Below are 6,899 nucleotides of genomic sequence, written 5' to 3' on the forward strand. Positions count from 1 at the left end.
CAGCTAGCAAATAATTTGGCACTCCTCACCAACCATGTTGACACGCCCAATCCAAAAGGTGCATTATCCTCAACAAATTTCTTGCGTTTTATATCTGCGTGTAAATGGTTGAACGTGATCTAATATGATTAATATGCACCTCTTGTGGCCCTCTCGCACCCCACACTTAGAATTATCAACCTACTCGACGCATTGCATATCTGACAAGTCTTTATACGATTCCTCATATCGTTGCTCGGTGTTTTATCCATTTCTGATGGAATTACTGATTAACTCAGAACTGTTTTGATAACGGCCCCTCACCTCTGAAAAAAATGCCATGCGTACTGTGTGACCGTGTTACGAGATCGTGTCTCTGATTGCACCATTTTACAGTAATATTGCTATCATTGATCAAAGTTTTGAGTTATTATAGCACAATTAGTGTTGAGATGCCGAATGGGTTTGACTTTGGGACTATGGGATTCATTATTTCCATCTCCCGTGTTTTTTTAAAGTCATTCAGTTCTTGTAGCTCTTCGGTTATTTTGTCTCAGTCTTTACATGTGCAACTGAAGCTTAACACGGTCAATGACTTAGACATCAATAAAGAACGATGCCTGGTGATGGTACAGTCGACAAAGAAGTGTTCACTGTAACCCCGAGTGCGTGTTACCCCAACTTGACTACCGAGGTCTTGGTATAACTATATTGTTGACTACAAAAAATAAATTTGGCATTAAAAAGTGATTGCAAATTGCATACAAATCAATCGAGTACATTTTGTACACATTCCATAAGCCACAAATTAAAAAAATCACCGTCCTTAAAAATCAATTGTATAGAAAAAATCTAAATTCTTGGTTAGTTTTTATAATAAAAAATGAAACAGAACAATTGAAAGCTTAAACAAAAGGTGGTTCAAAAAGTTGACTTAATATGAAAGACAATAGAGCTCGAGGACTATAGAGAGAGTTTTTATATTGTTTTTCTCCAGTTGTTTGTCTTTAGTGAAGTAAACATTTATTTTGCGCTTTCAATAAAATATTTGAGGATAGTTCATTGTTTCTGTCAATACTGCCTTCCCTTTCGCTATCAGCTCTTACCGCATTCCCGACTTAATATCCTTTTCACATAAAAAGTGGCATTATTAGCATTCAAAGCTGACTCTTGAATTTGCGCATCATTGAGATTGAAGATGGAGGAGTAGAACTTCAGTCGACTGGACTATTTCTATAAATATATCCTATGCGATTGAATTATTTAAATTTTTAGTTTAAAATCAGTCCGGAAGAGTACTAATAACGATGTTTCCATAGATCATGATTTTTTAGATTGTTTCAGACTTTGCATTTAAAAGCAAGAATTTTCTGTCAGAGCAAGAACAATTACAAAAGAGGAAAATTACAGAGCCTTGGAATTCGTACATGGTATATGCATGAAAAGAGGTTTTTCCAAAAAGAAACATCGTACATCGCCCATTTGCACGTCCTCTCATCAGCTTCACAACAAACTAGTTGCATAAGGTGACAATCTGAGCTCATACTAGTGAGACGAACCCGTACTAATCACCGCACTGGACATCGTATCTCGTCTATTCGCACACCCCTGACTAGCTTCACATCAAACCAGTTGAATAAGGTGACAATTTAGAGCTCATACAAACATAATGACTGACCAGTGACCAATGGGCTGAAGACCACATCATTTAATCAACTCATTCATTTGTCAAAACTTCTCAATGGTTATTGAACCATTGACGCTATTAACTATGTTAGTATATAACGGTCGCGGGTCCAGTGTCCACTATTGTGTCCTATTGTCTCGTGTTGACGCACTCGTAGTCAAGACTGACCCTTAGTGGTCATTACACCAGCGTGAAGTGGTCATCCTGGTGATTTGATATCCGAGAGGACGTGTGAGAACGATAAAACAATTATTGAATTTGTCTGCAAAACTATATGAATGTCTTAAGACGAGAGTATTTGTATTAGAGACAGGCGACAGCTCCTTGAGCGATTATACACCTACTACGATGAATACATCAGCACATCTTAACCCCTTATAGAACTTACTACTAATTTTCCCTCCTTCATCGACGACTAGGCTAATATTCCTCACAAATAATTAGATAATTTCTCAAATAATATGAATTTAGATTAGCTTGATTAGGTTTCAGATCTGAAACGTCCCATTCGTCTGAATGTTTTGGAGGACCACTTCATGAGATTTGATATGACTGCCAACACCTCGGATGCAAACTATCCTTGTCTCTCAGGCTACTTCAACCATATCCACCAATTCTTAACCAAAGATCCCTAAATGCATGTCAGCACATTTGCTTTAATCTGTAAAAGTCTATTACAAAACGTACGTATAAATCATACGCAATTTATACAAGGTTTCTTTGGATTTCAAATGAATTTAAATGGTTGTTCTGTTTCATCATTACCAGTACACAAGTAGTCTTATCCTGAACATAGATCTATCTTCATAATCGTCTCCTGAGGAAGTTCATAGGCATCGGTGTTTTGGGAATATACCAGTGCGATGTCATCAGCGTCTCGGTGAGGATCTATCGGGATACTCTTCAGGAACCTTAGGTACTTTCATTAAGTATTCAGTATTTTTTTTTAGACAATTCAAGACAGGTATGTGTATGCTTTGTGCTCCTATTGAAAATGATCTTCCGAACCAATCATAAGAACGTCTTTAAGTTTGCTCCTGTATGTTTGTTTGTAATAGACACTATACCTATTGCATTATTGAAGATCTTGAAATTTGAAAATTATGCCTTATCAGGGGAGATAATTCTCCTTTTTTCGCTAGGGGTTTTTGTATTCATACCTCACGGACAATATTATCAGACGTTTGGAATAGCACATTCCAGACCATCGGATTGGGTCAATGCGATATTCCACACCGGTCACTCTGACACGGTCCAAGACAAGATAACCCTCACAACACAATTGAATAATAGAAGTGTTAAGACAATATTTCATTAAGACTGATTGTTTTATAGATATTGACATAGCTCTCAGGCCGGTCCGGGTTCAGCTTCAATCTTGATTATATATATATTGATTTAAAACCATTAGAGTAAGACTGCTAGAACATCCGTTGTCGATCAGATCATTTGAAACAATCACTGCAGCGTGTACTCTATGTGCAGGTCTGACTTTGGTTGGTGATCATAGATAATAAAATACAGATTCAGGAACTAATTCTAGTGTCAGTGATGTGTTAAGTAAGTATTTTTGTATTATTTGAGGAATTTTACGGTGATTGTTTAAAGATTTACTAAATCATTTATTTGTTTTCGGGGCACTGATAACATCAATTTGCACCATTCCAATTTTCTGCCATTCCAATTAATGTCCCTGCTTTATTATATGTAAATGAAATTATAATTAAAATCGATAATGTTCGTTGTCTATGTATTTATTGACAAACAACTAGTAGCAAAGGTGACATTTTTAATAATCCACAACAGGAAAAATTTAATTAGAAAGCGCTTAATAAAAATATTTAATTATAAAGCTCTGGATGATGTATATTATATATTATGTATTATATTTAATTTGGTAATTAAAATAAATTGAGCGAATCGTTTTAATGTGCATTTTAGTATATGCTCACATAGTTATTCAAATAAACTGCAGAATAAGTACGAAGTAAAACTCCAATAACTAACGCACGTTTACAATCCCAAAGGCGACAATTCGCTGACTTTCACTAAAATTTAGGCTGTTAGAAACAAAAAACAGAACAGGGTAATGTCACGGGATAGAAAAAGTGAAGATTCCCCGAGATACAAAGTACAGTGAAATTATGTCAATGTTACGGACATGGGTTACAGGGATTTCCGGCCTCGTGAATTGTCAGCTGACGATATAATCTATGAATGGATTAAAAACGCTGACTTTGCAGATGAACTACTTCGGAGTGAAGATACATTCAAAATTTTCAAAGATTTCACCTCAGTATTTCCGAGATTCGGCCCGGTGTCGCAATTCACCCTATAATACATTGTCTGGTCACGATTCCTAAAAAATTAGGCCTAGTGATACCTGCTTAAAAAAGTTATGTTCGTTTATTGGGTTTCTATTTTTGATCGAGAAACTGTGATGGCATTTTGTGGAATTTCGAAGATTAATAATATTTGAGACCGACGATCCCGAAAGGATTGGAAATATGACCAAGAAAACTCAGTATTTCGTGATATATTGTGATATTGTCGTGATATATAATCATGTCTATAAGGAACTAGTGATAGTATTACTTAGATTCCAGTATTATTTCTGTCAAGTATTAGTCTCGATTTTAACCATTATAGCCTACTGCCATTTTACTCTGTGTTTCAGAGACGTAGCGTAATTCAAGTTTAAAAAAGGCGAAAATGTGGGCCTGGTTGGATTTAAAATACATAATTGAAAATGTTTGTTCGTCGTTTAAAAAGTGAGGAAATTGACTCATTTGGCTCCTTTTTGCATCGGCCTTGTCTTAAATTACTTCGAGTGACATTATGCTATGCTATTCAATAGCACAGACATAGCTAATATCAAGGGAGATGCTAAACAGTGTTTGGTTAGGAATTGCCGATGAGAAGCTCGACTGATGTCGATATTCAAAATCCACCAGAATTTAATTTTCAAACTTATTGAGCCAACTGATTTGAACAGAGGCGACCTAAGAGTCCACAAACATAATTCAGTCAACGCCTTCGCGTTATTAAGCAAGAACTCATTATTTAGAAACAAATGGTTTTAAAACTTGTTTTTCTCTTTGAAAACCACTTAAATTTAAAAATCTTGTCTAGAATTAGACAAAGGACAGGAAATAACAATGAATGATTTTCTCAGAAATTGAATAATAAAATCTGCCTGGAGGAATTCTCAGAATAGATGTTTTCTCTTGAATTTCCATTTTCATTTTTATTGTGCAATCAGGAATTACCGACCATAATAAGTGCAAAATAATTTGCTTAAAGGTTACCATAACCCTCGTTGACATGTCTATGTTCAGCTTTTGATAATGAAATAACTATTGTAGATTAATGTTGGGAGAGTGTAGGCCTACGCTTACTGTAAACGATAAGGTACTAGAATATCGAACTTGTAGAAACTTGACGTGTTGCACTGGTACGGACACGCAAGCCCATAGCTGCAGGGGGCAAAATGGATTGCCCCTTACAAAAATACTGACAACCGACCAATTCCATTACTGCAACTAAGCACCATAACCACTGTGTTGGTTGGTTGATAGTTGGCAAATCAACGTCTGCTTCCAGTCGAAGCTAATATCGCAGACTAGGTAGTTGTTAGAAGTCTGTTATTTTTTGTTGGTAGATGACAAGTTAACGCCCGCTTCCTGGAAGTCTGTTATTTTTTGTTGGTAGATGACAAGTTAACACCCGCTTCCAGCAGAAGCTGATATTCCAGACTAAGTAGTTGTTGGTAGTTGTGGTACTTGGATCTAGATCAGTTGGATGGGTGGTACTTTTGGTTTGGTAGTGCCAACTCCTACATACCTGTCATATCAGGTTGATGGCTAGCCATATTAGGATGTCACAAAAATAGGATTTTAAGGCACAAAAAGGAGAAATAAACAAACGTAAATTCAAGATAGTTAATAAAATATGTAAACTGTCAAGATAATGCAAGGGTTATTTAAAACATTATTTAAAAAATCCAGAAAAGGCATGAAAGATGTAGCCACTCTCAATGATTTCATTATGCTTATTGCAACAAAGTAGACGCATCAACCAAAGATGTGAAAAACGATAAAATACCAAGATCATAGCTTCAGATTTGACTTAAACATTTTCTTTATCTAAGTTTTTAAAAGACAAAAAAGAAGAACAAGGTGTACGTTTTTATACAGATAGAAGATTATGAATCCTTTAAATATTAACTGTTTAATTTGTCACTTTCTGAAAACAAATACTTCTTGTATTTATTTCCCATTTTTTATTTCCTTATGATAATAAAATTCATTTTTTCTCTCGGAAATGGCGTCAATAAAAAAATTTGGTGATGGTTTGCGAGAAATACTGCAGGTCTTGAACCGACCAAATAAACACAGAAGTAGCGAGCTCTTCTATTTCTATATGCTCCTTTGTTTTGTGTGGGATTCTTACGAGCGGGGCGACGTTTGTAACAAGCGTGGGAAACATCGAGTTGTAATTGGAGGCTGCAGGCCGCAATTCTGAATCCAAACATTGTCGTTTTAATCAGGCGCGCTTTAGTTTGAACGTGACGAGTTGGGTCACGTGTCGCGATTATGGTATTGGATATTTAGTTTGTGACGATGACGGAGTAGAATGATGATGACGAAGATGGCTGAGACTGGACCAGACGATATTTAATGTTAGTTTGTTTATCATAAAATGAAACAGTATTGTATAGTAGGACGTGAAATATTGTGGATTTGATTAGAGACAAAACGGGGTGTATTTTGAGATGACGTAGAACGAGTTATCGGCCCAGGCGAATCTATAATATATTATTAAATACACGAGGGTCCAGTGTCAATAGACAAAGCGATTAACACCGAGTCTAGATTAGTGTTAATGCATATTCTCATTTACATTGTGACTAATTTTATCATTTGAGTTTTCTGTTATCAGTGGATTGCCATGTATTTGGGAAAAGACTATATTAGATTAAGGTAATAATTTCAATATGATTTATTGTTATCTAGTCGTCGTTCTGCTTCAATTGGTTTCTTCTTTAATATCTTTATATATAGTTAACTTATAATTTATACTTCAATTGGTTACTAATTTCTTTTGTTCAAATTTAACCACAGTCTTTTTGCTATTAATAAATGTTTTATTATAGACGTTTAGGCCTGCTCGTCGCATTTCAACGCCGTTTTTAGCAAATTAGATTTAGTCTTTATTACATACAAATGTTTTA

The sequence above is a fragment of the Lottia gigantea genome, assembly GCF_000327385.1.
Source record: "Lottia gigantea unplaced genomic scaffold LOTGIsca_57, whole genome shotgun sequence".
Lineage (NCBI taxonomy): Eukaryota > Metazoa > Mollusca > Gastropoda > Lottiidae > Lottia > Lottia gigantea.